General features: G+C 49.8%; 1 protein-coding gene across 1 annotated transcript in view; it reads right to left on the bottom strand.

The window, feature by feature from the left end:
- P3H2 (prolyl 3-hydroxylase 2) overlaps positions 1 to 22,608 on the bottom strand; it is a 340,022-nt gene that overhangs the window by 208,586 nt on the left and 108,828 nt on the right. The gene's annotated exons all lie outside the window — the stretch shown is intronic.

Genomic DNA, 22,608 nt, shown 5'->3' with positions numbered 1-22,608 from the left:
TTGGCGCCATCATCAACACAGTTAATAAGGCCAATTCTTGAACGTATTGGGAGCAATGAGCCGGCTTCCAATTCCACACAGATTCTGGCTTGCGTCTTTGCGGCTCACTCACGCCTTTTCGGAGGGAGCGTTGGCCGCCATTAAAGGGCCTGTATCTTGCCCTCGCTGCCATTTCAGCGTAACGGTGGCTCCTGGGTACTGATAAGCATGCCTTCAGTGAGCCTTTGGGAGTCATTCAGATGGGGCAGTTGTGTCTTGAAGCCATGTTGTCCAAGCTGGGGTAGGAGCCGCCAGCCCCATCCAGTCTGTCCGGTTCCCTACGTGACCCAACTCAACATGGCGCCTCCCACGGAGTCTGCAGCTCCCTCTCTGCTCTTTCAATCAGACTGGCCCCGGCTGGGCCCTCACAGGAACCCAATCCTATGACCAAGGATGATGCAGTCCTGTTGGCTCCTACCCCTAAGGCCATGATAAATCCCATATTATGGCCTGCGCAGGATGAATCGAAACTCGCAGGTTACCTATAAAGGGGCAGGTCCTATCTAGTGTGAAGGATTTTACTTACCCGAGTGTTACTTTTAGTTCACCAAGCTCTTGACAGCCACAATTGGCCAGTTCTAGTCTTAAACTTAGTAGGTCAGCAGGAGCCATTTTTATTCTCTCTAGTACAAAGGGAAAGTGGACAGTTTTAATTCCATTAAAAATCTTTAACGCTCAATGTGTCCCTGCGGCAACGTTCGGTGCAGAGATATAGGGCTCTTCTCTTCAGCGTGTGGAAGATCGTATACGTAGGAGGTTTTTACAGCTCCCACCCTCAGCCTCTGGTTTTATTTTACACACAGAGATCAAGCAACGTTTTATGGAGGATAGTGACCGAATGGCACCTCTACTTCTTTGGGTCAGTGTATGGACAAATCCCCAAGCCACATTCTGTGGAGAGATCATTTCAGTTTGTCTCGATAACTGGGGTTCTATACCGTGGTTGAGATACATCGACACAACCTTTCAAGTGCTGTGGTTGTGTCCGATGTTCCGGTCTCCTATTAGGCTACAGAAAGTGGAGTGGTGTGGCTCACTGGTTAGAGGCAGCAGACCCTGAAGCAGAGGACGACCCGGAAGCAGAGGATGGCCCGGGACCAGGGTTCAATTCCCGACGCGGCAGGGTCGTGGACCACTGTCAGCGGACTCGATAATTCTCGCCTCGTGCCTACTCTAACCAGGGATCACACTCGGCAACTCTGGGCATTAGCTTGCCTCATCTCCACAACGGCCCCCCACAAACGCCGGGGATGCCTGGTTTCACCTTGGAGATACCCAGTAGGGACCATCTCACAGGGAAAGCCAGGACGGGTTCCCCAGCGGTCTATAGTGCAGAGATACTCCTTCGGGAGTCGATTCTAGCGCTTTAGAAACCCACAATTAATTAAAAGGAGACAAGTCTAGGATAAAACGTCTTTTTGGAACGTTGTGCTGAGGTAAGAATGCAGAAGGAGCTGGCCAAAAACTCTGTCTCAACCGTATCCTTGCAAGTCCAGACCCCGTTCTTTATCATTCTCTAGATTTAACGCAATGGGAAAGGTCCCTTCGTTTTCATTTCAGATCATGCTCCGTATGGCGGCCAATGAGTTTTTTAGAATGACGCCTTGGGAGGCTCTTCCAGGGCTTGTCCCTGTGATGGGGTTTCATCACAATCACTAATACATTACATCCTTTGTTGTGATTATTTTAGTTACGCCTAGAGACTCTTTTTGAAACAACTTTTAAAATCCTTGGGGCATTGAAGCTGTGAACAAGCATTGTACACATTGCAATCATTAGATACCCCAATCATCTGTGCTAGGCTGTGTTTTTAAGTCGAGCCTGGGCAGCACATGTGCTGCTCTGCGAGGCATGCTGTACTCAGGTATGGACTAGAAGCTCCACCCATATTTTTAATTGGCTTGTGTCATTGTCCTTTGTTAATGTTGAGTTCTGATTCGTTAATAGGCTTGTTAGTCCCTCCTTAGCATCACCTTGTCTATATTTATAACCTTCCATGAGGACTGGCCCTTGTTAGGGTTTTATCCTTTACAAAGGGGCCCGCTTGTTTTCCAAAGTAAGTGCTTGCCACACAAGGACTGGCCCTTTTACTTGTGTAGTTACTTGTATCTTTTCTTTACAGTGTGTCAGCACTATTTTCTTTTAATTATTTTCTCCTACAGTACAACAGGCGGCATGCTGTGCTGCTTACCAGAATCTTACAATGTTGAAAAAATAGACTTCGGTGAACCGCCATGAAGAAAAAAAAGTTGTGTCTCACCCAAATCTATTTGTTCAATATTGTAAGCTTTTAGTAAGCAGCGCGCCGTAGGCGGCGTGGTGAGCTGCATACCAAAATCTTACAATACTGAAAAATAGACTTTGGCGAGCCGCGATGAAGAAAAAAAAGGCGCAACTCGACAATGTCTATTTTTCAAAATTGTAAGCTTTTAGTAAGCAGTGCGCCACAAGCGGAATGCTACGCTGCTTATCAAAATCTTGCAATATTGAAAAAAGTTTACTTCAGCGAGCCGCGCCTTTCTTTTAATTGGCGCGGCTCAATTCAGCTGACTCCGCTTCCTCCCCATTCGTTCCCTCTCTTCCGCTGCAACAGGAAGCAATGCAATAGGTCTCAAATTTGCAAGAGTTTAACCTATTGGCATTGTAAATGCCAATGCCTCTTATTAATCTGTTGTAAAAAAAAAAAACATTACAAAAATGCATTGTCATTTACAATGCCAATACCTTAAACTCTCTCAAATGCAAGACCTATTGATTTGCAAATGCTTGTTACCTTAAAGCAGCTGTTACAGCTAGGAGAACTATGGGTGAATAGTACTGCTCGTTTTAATATGATCTTATTCTGATCTAGCCCGTTGGGTGCTCATGACAAGCTGAGCTCGTCATGACCGCGCCCATTCCATGTAACGCCCGCACGCTGGGCTGATTCCCCTGCTGTGCTGAACGGTCCATGGGAACGGGTGTGACCATGACGAGCTCAGCTCGTCATGAGCACCAGAGCGCCGTAGCTCATGACAAGCTGACCTCGTCATGAGCACCGGGGCGCTGTAGGCGCCACCCCGCCCCCCAGCACAGCGGGGAAAACAGCCCCGCATCGAAGGGGCTAAGGTATTTACTGTACTTGGTTAGTTCATATTTTATAGATGCACTATGCACTTTATATGCAGATATGCAAATTTATTTAAATAATTAATATGTTGTAGTTTTATTTTGTTGCTGAGCATTAGTTATTATGCCTTATGGTTATTGGATCATTTATGTTATTAATTATGCTGATGGAGTTCTTTGTTTTATAATCATGTCATTGCTCTGTATTGCTTTTGTCTTTTATGGCCAAATGTAGCCGAATACAGAAAATACAGAAAGAACAAGGATGTGACTTGACAGGACATTCCCCGTACTGGACAGGACACCCTACGTACAGGACAGGACACCCTACGTACTGGACAGGACACCCTATGTACCAGTAACCAGAGTAATAAACTTTACAGTTGTTCAGATCAGCCTGGAATCGAATGGTGTATGCAGGTGCAAGTGCAACAGCTTCAAAAGAACCAAAAAAATGTGTTTGTTTATTTATTTTTTTATAACGTTTTATAACGCGCAAACTTGATCCCGAAGGATATCAGAGCGCTTTACAATTTGAGGCAAAGGTAACAAATCAGAACATTAGTCTAACATGGGGAATCTAATGGGCATCATAGACTGACTTACAAGTGCACGCACACAGGCATAGACTGACTTACAAGCACACGCAGGCAAAGATTGACTTACAAGCACACGCAGGCAAAGATTGACTTACAAGCACATGCACACAGGCATAGACTGACTTACAAGCACACGCAGGCAAAGATTGACTTACAAGCACATGCACACAGGCATAGACTGACTTACAAGCACACGCAGGCAAAGATTGACTTACAAGCACAGGCACACAGGCATAGACTGACTTACAAGCACACGCAGGCAAAGATTGACTTACAAGCACATGCACACAGGCATAGACTGACTTACAAGCACACGCAGGCAAAGATTGACTTACAAGCACAGGCACACAGGCATAGACTGACTTACAAGCACACGCAGGCAAAGATTGACTTACAAGCACATGCACACAGGCATAGACTGACTTACAAGCACACGCAGGCAAAGATTGACTTACAAGCACAGGCACACAGGCATAGACTGACTTACAAGCACACGCAGGCAAAGATTGACTTACAAGCACATGCACACAGGCATAGACTGACTTACAAGCACACGCAGGCAAAGATTGACTTACAAGCACATGCACACAGGCATAGACTGACTTACAAGCACACGCAGGCAAAGATTGACTTACAAGCACATGCACACAGGCATAGACTGACTTACAAGCACACGCAGGCAAAGATTGACTTACAAGCACATGCACACAGGCATAGACTGACTTACAAGCACACACAGGCAAAGATTGACTTACAAGCACATGCACACAGGCATAGACTGACTTACAAGCACACGCAGGCAAAGATTGACTTACAAGCACATGCACACAGGCATAGACTGACTTACAAGCACACGCAGGCAAAGATTGACTTACAAGCACATGCACACAGGCATAGACTGACTTACAAGCACACGCAGGCAAAGATTGACTTACAAGCACATGCACACAGGCATAGACTGACTTACAAGCACACGCAGGCAAAGATTGACTTACAAGCACATGCACACAGGCATAGACTGACTTACAAGCACACACAGGCAAAGATTGACTTACAAGCACATGCACACAGGCATAGACTGACTTACAAGCACACGCAGGCAAAGATTGACTTACAAGCACATGCACACAGGCATAGACTGACTTACAAGCACACACAGGCAAAGATTGACTTACAAGCACACGCACACAGGCATAGACTGATTTGTTCATAATGTGATTTCTAGACAGACACAACCTTCAGCTCACAAATCAGTTGTACAAACTATCAAACAATACAAGCTCATTGATGCCTGGAGATTGGTGCCCTTGTACAATAAAGATCTCGCAGCTGTGAAAAAGCGTTGTATCCATCAGGAGCCGTAATGAGATAGCTACCTTCTTCGCTAATAAAGTTTGGCTCCCTCTTGAGGTGAGAAATGGTAGTGGGCCAGACATCTTGAGGGAAGCGAGTACCACCGAGGTGGGCCTCTCTAGCTTTAGTGTACCTTCATTAGAAGAGTTACAAGGCTTTGTGACTCTAAGTCTGGACCGCCCCCCCCCCCCCCCGGACAAAGCCCCTCCCAGAATATTAAGGCAGGGTATGTCAGCAACCCTGCCTCATCTCCATTGCCTCATCACCCTGTCCCTTCACTTAGGACGGGTTCCTCAGACCTGGAAGCATGCCATTGTGTTGCCACGATTGAAGAAATCCACACTGGACCCTCTGCTTGGGGAGAATTTAAGACCCATTTCCCTTTCCCCTTTTTTTGCCAAGATAACAGAAAAAAATTTGAATATCCAACTCACTAGCTCTATTCAATCTAACCAGCCGCGACCGCCCGCATTGAGAATTTTCGCCGGTAAGAGCTCTAGCGTGCGATTTTCTTCATGCGAGCGCTCGACAACGTCATGTTGGCGAGCCGCTCAAGAAAAAAAAAACTCTAGTTTGTGTCACTGCTCAGAGTTTTTCAGGACTCCGTGCTCTGAGCGGAGTGGGCAGAACTCCGCGAACTCCGCCGGAGGAGTAGAATTTTTCACCCACTCCAACTTGAAGACACCTCGCTCTTATTTACAAGATGACAGTACAAGATGGAGTAAAGGTATATAGAATATCGGATCATGTATGTATATCAAGACAGCCGAGTGGGTTAACTATATGTTGCGGGGTTCTGTCTGTGTAACCTACACCTCGAATGCCTCAGTCCCCAAGCCCACTCAGATTTGTATTCTCCCCAGAGTGATAAAATGAGTACCAAAACACTGCATTGTGTGGCGAGCACTTACTTTGGAAAACAAGCGGGCCCCTGTGTAAAGGATAAAACCCTAACAAGGAAATTACTTTTTTGAAAAGGAAAATTGTACCAGGCACAGTACTGGATACTTTTAGACAAGCATGTAAACTCTAGAGACACAAAAATATGGTAAAAATCATGAGAACTAAAGTGTAAACATGTTTATAAAAATATACTCTTTTTTATTGATGAGATTTTTTTAAATAAACAAAATAAATAATTATTCATAAATAAATGTAGATCTTTCCAATATATAGCTGCATACCCATAATGGATAATATTGTGCAAATTAGAACCACATATTCAATCACAATGGTATAACCTGTGACCATAATAGGTCAGAAACATTTTATAAGGCACATGATGGTCTATATACAGAATGTTAGGCTGAGAAATAATTTGAGTCGTATTTTTGGAAACACTGGTAATGTTTGTAGAATACCACTGCACACATAGCTAATGGGTTATGTTGGGGCACAGTCAGTCAGCCCTCAGGGTTTCTTGACGCGTTGCTGCACCCGAAAGCCAGTGTGGAAGGCTCAGTCAGGCGCTTGTCAGGGGGTCCGACATGTGACTGACTTCTCCCGCCCAAATAGGTCAGTCCATCTCCTGGGAGGCCTTATCTCAGGGATGTGCCCACTTTTGTGGTGATGTGAGTCCCTTGCTCACTTTGCCACTGGATTCAAGCAAGCCGGGCTGAAGACGGCTGTAATGCCAGAAACCGGTCCTCGGAAGCTTGTTTCCGGTCCAGGGAAGGCATGGCTTGGCAGTTCGGGCTGGACTGTTCCCATGAGACACAGGGTCAGACTGATTTGCATATGGCCATGTCTGAACTGGGGTGGCAGAGTGGGCTAAAGAACGGTGATGGATTAAACCCAGATCTTTTGACTGGGTGTGAGTGTTTGATTGGTTCAGATGCTCCGTCCATCACCACCCCCTTTTGTACCGCTTTTGTGGTGAGGCAAACAATGCCAGCTGAAACCCACCCCTGCAGAATAGGTACTCAGTGAAAGGGCACTTTTGTGTGACTCCCATGCAGCCCGGCGTGTCAACGCGGGTTTACTCGTGTTTGCCTCCACTACAAAGGGCTTCTGCGCGCTTTGTGCAGGCGGATGTTGAACTTGTAAGGAGCTGTGCAAACTGAGCTCACAAGAGGGAAACTCAATGCTTTGGGCATTCTTGTAGTAATGAAAAGACCCAGATTTGTAAAGAAACCACAGGTACACAATATCTGAGAGGGGCTACTGTACCTCCAGGCTGGGCCTGCCTCAGGGGTGGGAAAACAGTGTTTTATAACAAAACAAAGCACCGGCAGCTTCGCTTGTATGAGGACAGGACATGTATCTCTGCCCAGCTGAGCTGCTTTCTGAAGGGAAGAGGCAACCATGGGTACTGTGAACCCCCCGCGATGCCAGCTTCAGCAGGGGCTGCCAGTGGACAAATACTTCTTAATGACTCTTCCTAACTTAGATCTGTGACTCAGGCCAGAAGACAAAACAGAAGCTAATAAGAAACACTGCAAGAAAAAATATATTCGGACGCAGTTGTGGGGTTGGGGCCAAAGCGTGTTAATTGTAAATGGAACTAGAGTGCGAAATAAGGAAAGAAAATTGCAAATAAGGAAAGAGAGGTGGAAAAGAGAAAAGATAAGAAAGATTAATTATTCCTTAAAGGGCCCGGGTCACGTGTTTCGTTCACTCATGCATTGCAAGAAGGTTCATAGCAGGCAGTATTTGAGTTTTAGGTCTCGCCTAGGTAACGCTTGCGCTGTCTCTTCGAGACATGTTGTATTCAGGATATGGGCATGAAGCTACGCCCACTTTCTGCCCAACTTTTTAATTGACTCCTGTCACTGTCCTTTGTAAATAGTGGCTTTTCATTGGTCAATAGGCTTAGTAGTCCCTCCTTAGTACCGCCTTATTGTAACCTCCCTTGAGTACACCCCGTTACATGTGTTGTTACTCTGTACTTTTCAATTACATCCTCTGAGCACTATTTTCTTAAATGGCTTTCTTCTGCCTGCTGTTGCAGACAGGACACGCGCTCCTGAAATGCATATTGTGTTTTTTAATGTACCCAGCGCGGCATGCCTCACCTGGAATAATGGCGGCTGCGCCTTTCTTTTGTTATTTGCTGCGCCGAACGTGGCCGTGTTCATTTTTTTCTGTTTATATACTTTTGTTACAACGGTAGCACCTGCGCTTTAGTTTAAGATGTTTAAAGCCATTGTAACAAAAGTAAATAAATAGAAAAAAAGTGTGCGGATGTCAGTGTTTCCTATTTGTTTGCTTTTGTTACAATCGTGACACCCACGCTTTAGCTTTAAACATCTTAAGATAAAGCTCGGGCCACGATTGCTTCGAAAGTAAAGAAAAAGAAGAATTTTCTATTTCTTTAATTTTGAAGCAATCGCGGCACCCACGCTCTAGCTTAAGATGTTTATAGCTAAAGCGGGAGTGCAGCAATGTCTTTGCAATGCAATAGCTCTAGCATTACTGATGAGTTATTGGCGTTGCATTATTATTAGCAAATCCGATAGCTCAAACTTTCAGTAATGCGAGACCTATTGCAGGGCAGGACTGGGGCAGTGCCAGCATTACTGCAGCAGTGCTGTGCTGTCCCAATGGAAGTACAGCAGAGTTGTGCTGCCCCAATAGAAGTACAGCAGTGCTGTGCTGCCCCAATAGAAGTACAGCAGAGTTGTGCTGCCTCAATAGAAGTACAGCAGTGCTGTGCTGCCCCAATAGAAGTACAGAAGGGCTGCACTGTCCCATTAGAAGCATGGCAGTCCTGTGCTGCCCCAATAGAAGTGCAGCACTGCTGTGCTGCCCCAATAAAAGTACAGCAGCGCTGTGCTGTCCCAATAGAAGTACGGCAGCGCTGTGCTGTCCCAATAGAAGCACAGCAGTCCTGTACCGTCCCATTAGAAGCACAGCAAGGCTGTGCTGCCCCAAAAGAAGTACAACTGTCCTGCCAGGAAGTGCTGGTGCAGGCCCAGTACAGCAGCCCAGTGGGGAAGTGTTGTTACTGCCCCATGGAACGGACAGACCTGCAGACATGCCGGGGCAGTCCCTTAAACACCAGGTTAGCCTGGGTAAGAAGTGCTGGCCCTCTGAGACTGGCAGTGCCCTCTGAGACTGGCAGTGCCCTCTGAGACTGGCAATGCCTTCTCAGACTGGTAGTGCCCTCTCAGACTGGCAGTTACCTCTCAGACAGTGCCCTCTGAGACTGGCAGTGCCTGCTGAGACTGGCAGTGCCCTCTGAGACTTCCAGTGCCCTCAGACTGGCAGTGCCCTCTCAGACTGGTAGTGCCTGCTGAGACTGGCAGTGCCCGCTGAGACTGGCAGTGCCTGCTGAGACTGGCAGTCCTGGCAGTGCCTGCTGAGACTGGCAGTGCCCTCAGACTTGCAGTGCCTGCTGAGACTGGCAGTGCCCTCTCAGACTGGCAGTGCCTGCTGAGACTGGCAGTGCCCGCTGAGACTGGCAGTGCCTGCTGAGACTGGCAGTCCTGGCAGTGCCCGCTGAGACTGGCAGTGCCCTCAGACTGGCAGTGCCTGCTGAGACTGGCAGTGCCCTCTGAGACTGGCAGTGCCCTCTGAGACTGGCAGAGCCCGCTGAGACTGGCAGAGCCCGCTGAGACTGGCAGTGCCCTCTGAGACTGGCAGAGCCTGCTGAGACTGGCAGTGCCCTCTCAGGCTGGCAGTGCCTGCTGAGACTGGCAGTGCTGGCAGTGCCAGCTGAGACTGGCAGTGCCCTCAGACTGGCAGTGCCTGCTGAGACTGGCAGTGCCCTCTGAGACTGGCAGTGCCCTCTGAGACTGGCAGTGCCTGCTGAGACTGGCAGTGCCCTCTCAGGCTGGCAGTGCCTGCTGAGACTGGCAGTGCTGGCAGTGCCCGCTGAGACTGGCCGTGCCCTCAGACTGGCAGTGCCTGCTGAGACTGGCAGTGCCCTCCGAGACTGGCAGTGCCCTCCGAGACTGGCAGTGCTTGCTGAGACTGGCAGTGCCCTCAGACTTCCAGTGCCCTCAGACTGGCAGTGCCCTCTCAGACTGGCAGTGCCCGCGTGCCCCCTGGTGCAGCCAGGGCAGGGAGGGCTCATGGCCGGGGGGGGGGGGCAGCCAGGCTGCTGGTGAGAGACGGTGTATAACAAAGTGCCCCACTGTACGGGCGATGGCACAGCCCCCGCCGCGGCGGCCTTGAAAAGAAAACACGAATTCCGCCGGGTACGTGAAGTGCCCTGTACTTTCCATCTCTCTGGAACATTCCGCCGGGCTCTCTCTCCACTCTGCCCCCCCCCCCTCCTCACAGGCTCTCCCCACACAGACCGACCCCCTCACATTCCCACAGAGACGCGATTTGTCATCGTTTCCGAGAGGGCCCGAGAATAGGAAGCATTTGGGGGGCTCCGCTCCCAGCACCAGCTCTGTGTGAAATGACCCCTTGTGTTACAAAGGGCCGCAGCCTCTGACTAACAAGAGGCACCGAGAGGAACAAGCTGTGGTGAGCAGGGCAGAGACAGCGGCTCCCAGCAGCAGAGGGGGGTAAACCAGCCCCCCCTGGAGGCAGATACAGGCAGCTGCAGCTCACAGCACCAGAGGGGGGTAAACCAGGCCCCCTGGAGGGAGGCAGAGGCCTGAAACTATCTCCCTGGACCTGAGGGAACTTGTACTGACTTCCTAAACATTGTCTGGTGTCCCTGTGAGGTGCAGACTTGCCTTGGACCTTTGTGCAAGGATAGTCACAACCTGGTTTTGTCTTGTTTCTTTGTTTGACATGAGTGGAAGCTGGGAGGGGGAGGGGCAGCGAGTGAAAGGAGGGGCTCTGGCAGTATCTGTCGCCTCAGGGTATAACGTGTAACACAGAATTTAGGGCCAGACATACAAAGCAGTTTTTCAGTCGAAGATGCCGCGATTCTGAGTTTACGACCGAAAAACGACTTTTAGCAAAGAACTAATTGAATTTGAGGAGAATGTCCCATATTCTCCTCCACACTATCTCAGACCCACTGAGCTAACTAGGTCTGCCTCTGCCTCAAACTGCTTGCTCTGTGCTCCTAAAATCACCCCTCCCTTTACAAATCTATTCAAGCCTGACCCCAGGACCCTTTATTGCCCTCTTTGACACGTCCTGGGTTAACAGCTGTGAAAAGCCTCTGAATATTACAGGTTTTGCTTAAACTTGCTTTCTGCTCCCTTGTGCCCTTATATCGCTCTATGTCCTGGGCTTGCATGACACTTCTATTTGTATATGTACCACCGTATTTGGCCTTGTCCATGTCTAAGGATTTTACTGATGACTGCACTTTCTGCCCTAAATATTCTCCCCTGAATACCTATGAGGGGCAGAAGAAGCTTGTTCCAAGAGGTGACACTGCCTCTGCCTTCTGCCTTGGCATGCCAATAAACGGACAAAGGTGCAAGAACCTTTCCTGTGTTTTGTGGCAGCTGGGGTCTGTTTGCTTTGCATCCCTCTGAGGAGGGTTGGAGGATTTATTACCCAACATAGGACCTGGTGTTTGCAAGGGGCGTGTCGCAGGTGCCCCTTCCCAAAAGGGACTCCATGCCATATGCATCAAAGAATAGCAGCTGTAAACCTTGAAATGTTAGCAACCTGCAAGTGGAAACCAATGTGTAAAAGGGAAGGGGCCCTTTAGAGTCCCTTCACCTTTGGGAATGTGAAAAAAGAAAGTTTGTTTGGCAGGAGGCTGTGGTCCAGGGGGGGAATGCCAACTCTCAAACAAACAAAAAAACTTTCTATTTGAATGCAGCCTGGTTTCCTTTAAGGAAAGTGGGCTGCATTTAAAAATAAGTTTACTTTTTTGAAAGGCAATAATGGCAGACATGGAGGTCTTGGGACCCCAGCAGACCACTATTCCTGTCATGGCCGCCAACCATAGTGAGTCACAATGTGCGACCTACCTCATTAATATTCACGAGGGAGGTCGGATTGCAACCCACTGGGATTCAGAAGTTTAAGAACTGTGCTATTAGTACATAGTTTGGAGAATACTGGTGAGGAAACTTGGAGAGAAGGAAAAGAACTAGAAGTGGGCAGTTTACCAGGACCACCATCCAGTCTGCTGACAGCTACAACTACATAGATCCTTAAATGCAGGGACGTAGCTTCAGGGGGATGTTTGGGTGACCCCGTGCCTCATTGGAACAGTCCACACTGACAGCTTGGGCTGGACTGTTCCCATTGGGTGCAGGGTAAAGACTGATTTGCATATGGCTGGGTCCAAACTGGAATGGGGAGCACAAAAATTGATTTAGGCCCAGATCTCTGTACTGGGGCGAATGTATGACATTGTTCTGCATTCTGTCCATCGACTGTTCGTTTTGCATTTGTCACCCTGAGTGGGACGGGTATGCTCAGACGTGAGTCCCGTGCTCTCCATGCCACTGGAGTCAAGCTTTCCTGGCTGCTGAGGGGTGAAAGCCCAAAACTGGTCCTAGGATGCTTATTTCCAGTCCAGGGAGGACCTGGCCTGGCAGTTCGGGCTGGACTGTTCCCATTGGGCGCAGGGTCAAGACTGATTTGCATATGGCTGGGTTCAAGCTTGAATGGCATGGGGAGCAGAAAACATTGATTTAGGCCCAGATTTCTGTACTGGGGTAAATGTATGACATTGTTCTGCATTCTGTCCTTCAATTGTTCTTTTTGCATTGGTCATCAGCATTACAGCAGCGTTGGATTGGACCCCGCCCTGCTGAGCCAGTAGTGAAAACTAAAATGATGAATGGTGTTCTTATCATTTTATTTTTCCTGTGGGGCGACACTCCTCCTCCTCAGCGGAGGAGCAGCCACTGCACATTCCTCAGAAGGACAGTCCTTTCCAAGAGTTGCAAAGGCTGGCTGGAGGGCTCCCAGGAGTCAGACGTCATATCCTCCCACGTATTCCCACAGATGGCAAATCTACGCCCTCGATTCCTCAAATCATCTTCACATGATTATAACATCATCACATGTGTAACAACTATTTACAAAGAGTTAACGCGCACTTTTTCCAACTATTGAAACTACTCACCTCCCAAATACAAGAAAATAACATAATCGAAGAAGGAAACATTCACTCAAGGCAAAGTTATTTCCTGCGGAAGTAGGACCCCTAAAACTGGCTTCTCCGATGGACCGCATTGTGTGATCGTGGACAATTCACTCTGTATTCCAAAGACCAGCACAGCTTGATAGAAGGTTGAAACAAAGGAAAGGGGGACATCAAAAATGACTGCGCTACCCTCCCCCAGCAATGTTCGCACTATTGACGGGAATCGTTGCACTGTTAAGACAAGGAAGCCTCTGGCAATGGTCCCTCGCTGCTCATCCCTTTCCACCTCTGGAAGAAACTGAATGATTCTTTCGATTACAGGCCAGAAACAGACAAGACATTCCTTTTAAATGACACAGACTACATTCTTTCCACTTCAGAACACAAGGCTTGTTCATTTCGTTACTTAATCAAATAAATTATTGTCTTGTGTATTAATGAATAAAACCACACACATTCCTTTATGTTCCTTAATGAAGAGAGCACATTCTCTTCAATGTCTGGAGGAAAACAGTGTCCATTTTGGACACTTCTGAAATAAATAGTGCAGGTTCGACTCCTGTCGGCTGATGTATCAAAGGCTTTTACCCATTCTGTGTCTGTGGAGAAATCTGTGGATACATAAGGACCCCAGCGCTTGCCAATCACATCCATGTATGATCTCTACTTTATTCAACTCCTGAAAAAAGTAGTGACACTCTCTCGGTCCTGCAACCCGCTTCTTTTACTTGTATGGTTTCCCCTTGCCTTGCAATGGGGGGGACCAGTAAGAGGGGAGACCACTTCTTTCTAGCCCCACCTACCCCCAGGGTTATTCGGGCGGGTGGTGCCTTCTAGGATGGACTGCTCGGTGATAGGTGTTTTAGAAGTGGGCGGGGTTTAAATGTCCATTAGGTCTTGAGGTCAGGGGCATCTCGTACTCTCAAGGCTGGATGGGGCATTTATTTGCACTTCACCCTCCCTCCATTCCCTGGTCTTTGCTTATCCAAGGGCCTTGGACAGAAGAGGAATATTAGAGATGAGACGTAGATTGTTAAGGTCGGTGGGGTCAGCAGTAGCATTTTTGAGGGTGGGAGTGATTTAGAAAAATGTTGGAGGGAAACAGGGAAACACCCTGCGGCCAAGGGGGAGTTGCTGATGGTAGTCGAATAAAGTGCGATGATATGCTTTAAATCTTGAACGAGGTTAGCGGGGAGAGGGTTTGCTTTACTCTTAGTCTCCAGTTCGACTGGAGGAATAAGGTGAAGATTTCTGGTAAATTTCCTATGTATGATGTTTTTAGGGGAAGGGGGAGGTGTATCGCTGTTGATCGTGAAGAGGATAAGGTGATGGTCCAACCAGTCAATGGGGACAATGTGGGAAAGTGAAGCCAGATCTTTGCTAGTAATGATGGCGTCAAAGGTAGCCCCTTTGAATGTGTTGGTAAATGGCAGAGTTGGTTCAAGTCAGTAATGTCGAGGAGGTCATTGAGGATGTTAGCTGAGGGATCAGTCTTATTGTTCCAGTGAATATTAAAGTCTACGAGGAAGAGGTTTTTGGAGTTGGAAATCGAGGCTTGGGAAAGAAGGTCAGAAAGTAGTTCCGCAAAGTGTCACGAGGGGGATGATAGATGGTATGTAACCTTTACCACGCATTTTTTACCACGCAATACCATTACCACGCATTTTTTACAACGCAAAAACTTTTACAACGCATACTTTTACAACGGATACTATTACAACGCAAGTACTTTTACAACGCATGTATTTTACAACGCATTTTTTGGGTACAGGGGTATTTTTAGGGTTCAGGGCTAGGTTTGGGTTTTTGGGTAAAAGGGTATTTTTAGGGTTCAGGGCTAGGTTTGGGTGTTTGGGTAAAGGGGTATTTTTAGGGTTCAGGGCTAGGTTTGGGTTTTTGGGTAAAAGGGTATTTTTAGGGTTCAGGGCTAGGTTTGGGTTTTTGGGTAAAGGGGTATTTTTAGGGTTCAGGGCTAGGTTTGGGTTTTTGGGTAAAGGAGTATTTTTAGGGTTCAGGGCTAGGTTTGGGTTTTTGGGTAAAAGGGTATTTTTAGGGTTCAGGGCTAGGTTTGGGTTTTTGGGTAAAGGGGTATTTTTAGGGTTCAGGGCTAGGTTTGGGTTTTTGGGTAAAGGGGTATTTTTAGGGTTCAGGGCTAGGTTTGGGGTACAGGGGTACAGAGGTACAGGCTAAAAATAAATTAAAAATTAAATTAAATTAAAATACATTTTATTAATTTTATTTAAGGGGTACAGGGTAAAAATAAATTAAAAATAAAAATAAAATAAATTATATTAATTAATTACATAAAAAAAAATATATTATATACTTACCAATACTTACGTTGTAATGGGATGCGTTGTAAAGGTATATGCGATGTAAAAAAATGCGTTGTAATAGTACTTTGTTGTAATGGATCCTGCGTTGTAAAAATTGCGTGGTAAAGGTAGGCGTTGTAAAAGGATGCGTGCTAACGTCATACATCCATGATAGATATTATGTAGCCGAATAGGAGGAAACCCTGTACTTTAAGTTCGGCACCAATGTATTCGAAAGTGGTTTGATCGGAATTCGGAACAAGGGAGAGTTGGTGTTCATCTTTAAAGATTATGGCTAAGCCCCCAACAATTTTGTCAAGCCAATCTTTTCTGAGGATGGAGTAACCCGGGGGAGAGAGAGCAGGTCAAGAATAGATGTGAAGTGAACCTTGAGCCAGGTTTTCGTAAGAAAAGCGTTGTCAATGGCTTCAATAAGGATGGTTTCCGAGATTTCTGTTGCATGTTGTGCGGCCGATCTATAGTTGACCAGCATTCAGTTGAGGGGTTTAGGGTTGGTTTTGGGGGGGACAACAGGAATGTATAGTGGTAAGTTGCGGAGGCGGTCTGGGCGAACCAGGGGTGGTAGGGATACGGCTTCTCCCCAGGATCACCGGAATGATAGAGTGGAGTGTAGGGGGGGTCAGTAGCCACGGTGAGTTGTGGAGGAGGCCTGGTCGAGCCAGGGGAGGTAGGGATACGGCTTCTCCCCAGGATCACCGGAATAGTGGAGTGAAGTGTAGGAGGGTGAGTAGTCATGGAGCTAGGGGGGTAGGTATTATTTATATCCCTGGGGTCCGAGGGGGAGAGATGGATCGGGCTTGGGATAGAAGCCACCGCTCAGAGTTGGGGATATTTGCACAGTGGAGAAGTGTGTCTCACTGGTTAAAGGAGGCAGACCTGGAAGCAGAGGTCAGCCCGGGACCAGGGTTCAATTCCCGGCTCGGCGGGGTCTTGAGTCCTAAAATGTCCATGGACTCGACAATTCTCGCTCCGGTGCCTACTCGATTCACGGGGTCACACTCTGCGACTCTGGGCAATAGCTTGCTTAATCTCCACAACGGCCCCTCGCGGCGGGATGCCTGGCTTTCACCTTGCGGATACCCTGCCGGGGTTATCTCACTGGGGAATACCAGGACGGGTTCCCTAAGCAAGCGCTTAGAAACCGCTCGGTGATTTGCGCTATATAAATTCCTGTACATTTACATTTACAGAACGAATAGCTTGAGATGAGAGAAAGCATGCGAAGCTGCATCTGAAAAATAGTTTGGAAAAATGTTGCAAACAAAATCTTCTGGCTGAGTTGAAAGTTTGACAGGCATAACTGGTATTACTGTGTGATTTTAATTGTATTTATACAGCGCTTCCTACCCCAGACGAGGCATTGAAGCGCTTTTCAGTGAGCAGCACACTACTCCGGAGCCCAAATACCTTCTATATGTGCAACAATATACAGTTGCCATCTTTAGATTTTCACATTTTCGACCTATTGCCACTCATTTACGCTGATGCAATCCAAAATAAAATGTCAAAAGTAGCACATTGACGTGTACAGGAGCCCGTGCATGTATGAGTCATGGCACTATGGTGGTCTAGCACGTTCATATATATGTACGCGCCTGCAACGCCACAAAATCGTGCCTGCCCTAGGGAGCATTAGTGAAAGGTGGACGGGTTGCTTGAAGTTCGCCTTTGACTGTGCCGGGTGCAGCCCGGCCTGAACTTCCAAGGAGGACAGAGATGCCCCTTGCACGCAAGTGCAGTGAGTTATTGCACCCACCTGTGGGGCGGGGGGTTGTCCATAGGACCCCCTTTACCCCTTCCGAGGCGCGGCCTTGGGGAGCGCACTGACAGTGCGTCTCCTCTTTGTGGAGAGCAGTTAGTGTACCCCCTGCCAGCTGCTTTGGCTCTGCACTTGTCAGTCAGGGTGGGGCCACGCCTCTATGCAAATGAGGGAACACCCCTTAGGATTCTGAGGGTGTACATGTGCGCCAGCGCAATCTGTATTACAGAAGGGGCCGTGAATGGGTCTGTGGCCCCTTCCTTAACACCATAGTGGCCTGGGGTGAAAAAGAAGGCTCGTATCCCAGTTGCACCATTGAGCACCTCTGGTAATATAGGGGTCCAGTAGCTTTATTTTTATTCCCTTTGTTGTTCCTAGAAATGGAGGATGGCTCGCCAAGATCCAGAAAAATTGAAGGGTCATCCACGACGTTTGTGACACTTTATCCCGCCCGCCAAAATACGAATTTTTATTTTTACACTGGCAAAGCATTAAAAAAATTGCTGCATTAAAAAGGACAAGGCACCCGTTTCTTTTGGAATGTAGCTATTTCCTAAAATGTGTGCTTGCCATCTATCGGATTGCACCGCAGAAACAGATCAGTTTCACGAATACATGTTTAAAAAAGTCATTTATCTTTTCCAGAGCAAAATCTGGAATTTTGTAACCAAAGCCAGACGCGGTTGGTCCACCTCTGGTGGCTGCGGGCCGACTCGGATTACCACTTAGCGGCGGCGCGCGCCGGTGAACGTGCAGATGGAATGGAGGCCAGGAGGATGCTGGGATACTGGGCAGGAATGTGACCACAGGTACTGATGACTCGACCCATCGGTCACCTCTCGTGTGGGGCTCGCGAGGGCCCTGCTGTGGCGCGCGCTCAGCAGCTTTTCAGACATTAAGTACCAGCGATGGCCTGACGCAGTGGGGGTGGCCTAAATTTCCAGTCGCAGAATTGAATTTTTGAGCCCGATGATGATGCTAAGTGTGTTGCAGATGCTGTCACTGCCATGTGCAAAATCTGCTAATTTGAGGGGATTAAAAACGAGTCCCTACTTCTAGGCTTTAAACTTTGTGTGGACAGCCAGAGAAGTCCAACTGAATTTAAATACACAAAATACAAAGTGGGCTTACAGGAAGTGACGCATTCTTTTTGCTAATTTATTTAGTTCCCTGAGAGATGAGGGGTTTAATCTCAGCGGTGGGGAAGAAACAGAGTAGAAGCAGAGACGATCTAAAAGGAGAACCGGAGTCTCAGAAAGCCCTCCCCTGCCCCTCCTCTGGGCCTCTTGACAGCTTCGCAGAAGTCCCTAAAATGGAATACCGTGCGTGGCTTCTGCACTTTCCATTTGGATACATCACTCTTAGTTTGCCACTTCGTTTCTCGCATCAAAGTGCCACCTTTAATGTTAAATACACTTCTACTAGAACAACTCAGCCAATAGGACCCAGCAGCACCAAAGGACAACTCAACGAGCAACGCCCAGCAGCACCAAAGGACAACTCAACCAACAGCGCCCAGCAGCACCAAAGAACAACTAAGCCAATAGCGCCCAGCAGCACCAACCTACAACTCAGCCAACAGCGGCCAGCAGCACCAAACTACAACTAAGCCAACAGTGCCCAGCAGCACCAAACTACAACTAAGCCAACAGCGCCCAGCAGCACCAACCTACAACTCAGCCAACAGCGGCCAGCAGCACCAACCTACAACTCAGCCAACAGCGGCCAGCAGCACCAACCTACAACTCAGCCAACAGCGCCCAGCAGCACCAACCTACAACTCAGCCAACAGCGCCCAGCAGCACCAAACTACAACTAAGCCAATAGCGCCCAGCAGCACCAAACTACAACTAAGCCAATAGCGCCCAGCAGCACCAAACTACAACTAAGCCAATAGCGCCCAGCAGCACCAAACTACAACTAAGCCAACAGTGCCCAGCAGCACCAAACTACAACTAAGCCAACAGCGCCCAGCAGCACCAACCTACAACTCAGCCAACAGCGGCCAGCAGCACCAACCTACAACTCAGCCAACAGCGGCCAGCAGCACCAACCTACAACTAAGCCAACAGTGCCCAGCAGCACCAAACTACAACTAAGCCAACAGTGCCCAGCAGCACCAAACTACAACTAAGCCAACAGTGCCCAGCAGCACCAAACTACAACTAAGCCAACAGCGCCCAGCAGCACCAACCTACAACTCAGCCAACAGCGGCCAGCAGCACCAACCTACAACTCAGCCAACAGCGGCCAGCAGCACCAACCTACAACTAAGCCAACAGCGCCCAGCAGCACCAAAGAACAACTAAGCCAACAGCGCCCAGCAGCACCAAAGAACAACTAAGCCAATAGCGCCCAGCAGCACCAACCTACAACTAAGCCAACAGCGCCCAGCAGCACCAACCTACAACTCAGCCAACAGCGGCCAGCAGCACCAACCTACAACTCAGCCAACAGCGGCCAGCAGCACCAAACTACAACTAAGCCAATAGCGCCCAGCAGCACCAAACTACAACTAAGCCAACAGTGCCCAGCAGCACCAAACTACAACTAAGCCAACAGCGCCCAGCAGCACCAACCTACAACTCAGCCAACAGCAGCCAGCAGCACCAAACTACAACTCAGCCAACAGTGCCCAGCAGCACCAAACTACAACTCAGCCAACAGTGCCCAGCAGCACCAAACTACAACTAAGCCAACAGCGCCCAGCAGCACCAACCTACAACTCAGCCAACAGCGCCCAGCAGCACCAAACGACAACTAAGCCAACAGCGCCCAGCAGCACCAAAGAACAACTAAGCCAACAGCGCCCAGCAGCACCAAAGAACAACTAAGCCAATAGCGCCCAGCAGCACCAACCTACAACTAAGCCAACAGCGCCCAGCAGCACCAACCTACAACTCAGCCAACAGCGGCCAGCAGCACCAACCTACAACTCAGCCAACAGCGGCCAGCAGCACCAAACTACAACTAAGCCAACAGTGCCCAGCAGCACCAAACTACAACTAAGCCAACAGCGCCCAGCAGCACCAACCTACAACTCAGCCAACAGCGCCCAGCAGCACCAACCTACAACTCAGCCAACAGCGGCCAGCAGCACCAACCTACAACTCAGCCAACAGCGCCCAGCAGCACCAACCTACAACTAAGCCAACAGCGCCCAGCAGCACCAAAGAACAACTAAGCCAATAGCGCCCAGCAGCACCAAAGGACAACTCAACCAACAGCGCCCAGCAGCACCAAAGAACAACTAAGCCAATAGCGCCCAGCAGCACCAACCTACAACTAAGCCAACAGCGCCCAGCAGCACCAACCTACAACTCAGCCAACAGCGGCCAGCAGCACCAACCTACAACTCAGCCAACAGCGGCCAGCAGCACCAAACTACAACTAAGCCAATAGCGCCCAGCAGCACCAAACTAGTTCTAGGACACCCCCGCGCCGCACGGCCACCAGCTGCTGTGTGCGCCCACCCTGCCTGACTGCCTCGTTGCTGCCTCGCTGCTCCACGTGACCACGCCCCCCTGCCTTCGTGCGGCGTGGTCCGTGTTCGCCTGACCGGCCCCGGTTGTATTTGCCTTTCTGCACTCTGCTCTTTGTTTTGTCAGTTTGTTTTGCCAATCTGTATTGCCTGTATCTTTTTCCCCCGTGTTTGTAATTGCCTTCTGGTGTTGCTTCTGCCCTTCGTCCCCCCTCCCCGCTTCCCGCCACCGCCGATTGCCCCGCCCCTTTTGCATTCTGTACCCTCCCCGCTCCCGCCTCCCAGCTGCTCCGCCCCCCCGCGCACTTGGCCATATATGGCGACCGTGCGACGCAGGTGAGTGTGTCCTAGTTCTAGGACACCCCCGCGCCGCACGGCCACCAGCTGCTGTGTGCGCCCACCCTGCCTGACTGCCTCGTTGCTGCCTCGCTGCTCCACGTGACCACACCCCCCTGCCTTCGCGCGGCGTGGTCCGTGTTCGCCTGACCGGCCCCGGTTGTATTTGCCTTTCTGCACTCTGCTCTTTGTTTTGTCAGTTTGTTTTGCCAATCTGTATTGCCTGTATCTTTTTCCCCCGTGTTTGTAATTGCCTTCTGGTGTTGCTTCTGCCCTTCGTCCCCCCTCCCCGCTTCCCGCCACCGCCGATTGCCCCGCCCCTTTTGCATTCTGTACCCTCCCCGCTCCCGCCTCCCAGCTGCTCCGCCCCCCCGCGCACTTGGCCATATATGGCGACCGTGCGAACGCGCAGCGTTGACGCGCAGCGGGCGCGCCGATTGTGCGCCGAAGGCGCGCCAAAGGTAAGCCCGTCTGCGCCCGTCCGTGCCTGGACCGCGCCCAGTGCCAGGACCCCTGGCCCCCACCGACGGAAGCCGACCCGACGAACCTACAACGCCGCCGACCTCCTCGCACTCAACACCGGCGGCTTCCCTGGATGTCACCGAGCCACCCCGAAGCACACCCACGGACCCTTCAGCTGCCACACCTGCAAGTTCACCTGCATCCGGACCTACCCTGCACCAGCACCCGCCAAGCCGAACACCAGCAGCAACCACCTCAAGTGCATCCTGCTCAACACCCGCTCCGTCCACAGACACGCCATCGAACTCTGGAACCTCCTCGACACCACAGCCCCTGACGTCGCCTTCCTCACTGAGACCTGGATGAACGCCTCCTCATCGCCTGACATCGCCATCGCCATCCCAGAGGGCTACAAGATCACACGGAGGGACCGCACCGCCAACCAGACGGGAGGAGGCATCGCCATCATCCACAGAGACACCATCCGCATCACGACCAACACCGACGACACCCTAACCACCGCCGAACACCTGCACTTCCAGATCCACACGGACCCCAGAACAACCCTCAGAGGCACCCTGATCTACCGACCCCCAGGACCACGCACACGATTCAGCGAGGACATAGCCGACTTCATCAGCCCGCATGCCCTCCCCTCCGCCGACTACATCCTCCTGGGGGACCTCAACTTCCACCTGGAGAACAATAGCGACCGGAACACCAGCACCCTGCTCGACAACCTCGCCAACCTCGGACTCAAGCAGCTGGTGACCACCCCCACCCACCTCGCCGGACACACACTCGACGCCGTCTTCTCATCCAGCAAAGACATCGCCTTCAGCCACGCCACAGGACTCCACTGGACGGACCACAGCTGCGTCCACTTCACCTTCAAAAGAACGACGATCCACCACCACCAGCAACAGGTTGCCCGAAGAAGCTGGAACAAGATCACAGCCGCCGGCTCAGCGAACCCCAGCCAGGCCGCCGACAACCTCACTAAGTGGATCAGCAACTGCGCGGACCAACTCGCCCCTCTGAGGACCCCGCCCAGCAGACCCGGCAGCAGAAAAGCCCCATGGTTCACCGACGAACTCAAGAGCTCCAAGAAGAACTGCCGAGCCCTCGAGAAAGTGTGGAGAAGGGAACCAACAATGGACAACATGACC

This window comes from Lissotriton helveticus, chromosome 11 (genome assembly GCF_964261635.1).
Source record: "Lissotriton helveticus chromosome 11, aLisHel1.1, whole genome shotgun sequence".
In the NCBI taxonomy this organism is placed as follows: Eukaryota; Metazoa; Chordata; class Amphibia; order Caudata; family Salamandridae; genus Lissotriton; species Lissotriton helveticus.
The sequence above is the reverse complement of the archived record's forward strand: the minus strand, read 5'-3'. Positions and strand labels throughout refer to the sequence as shown.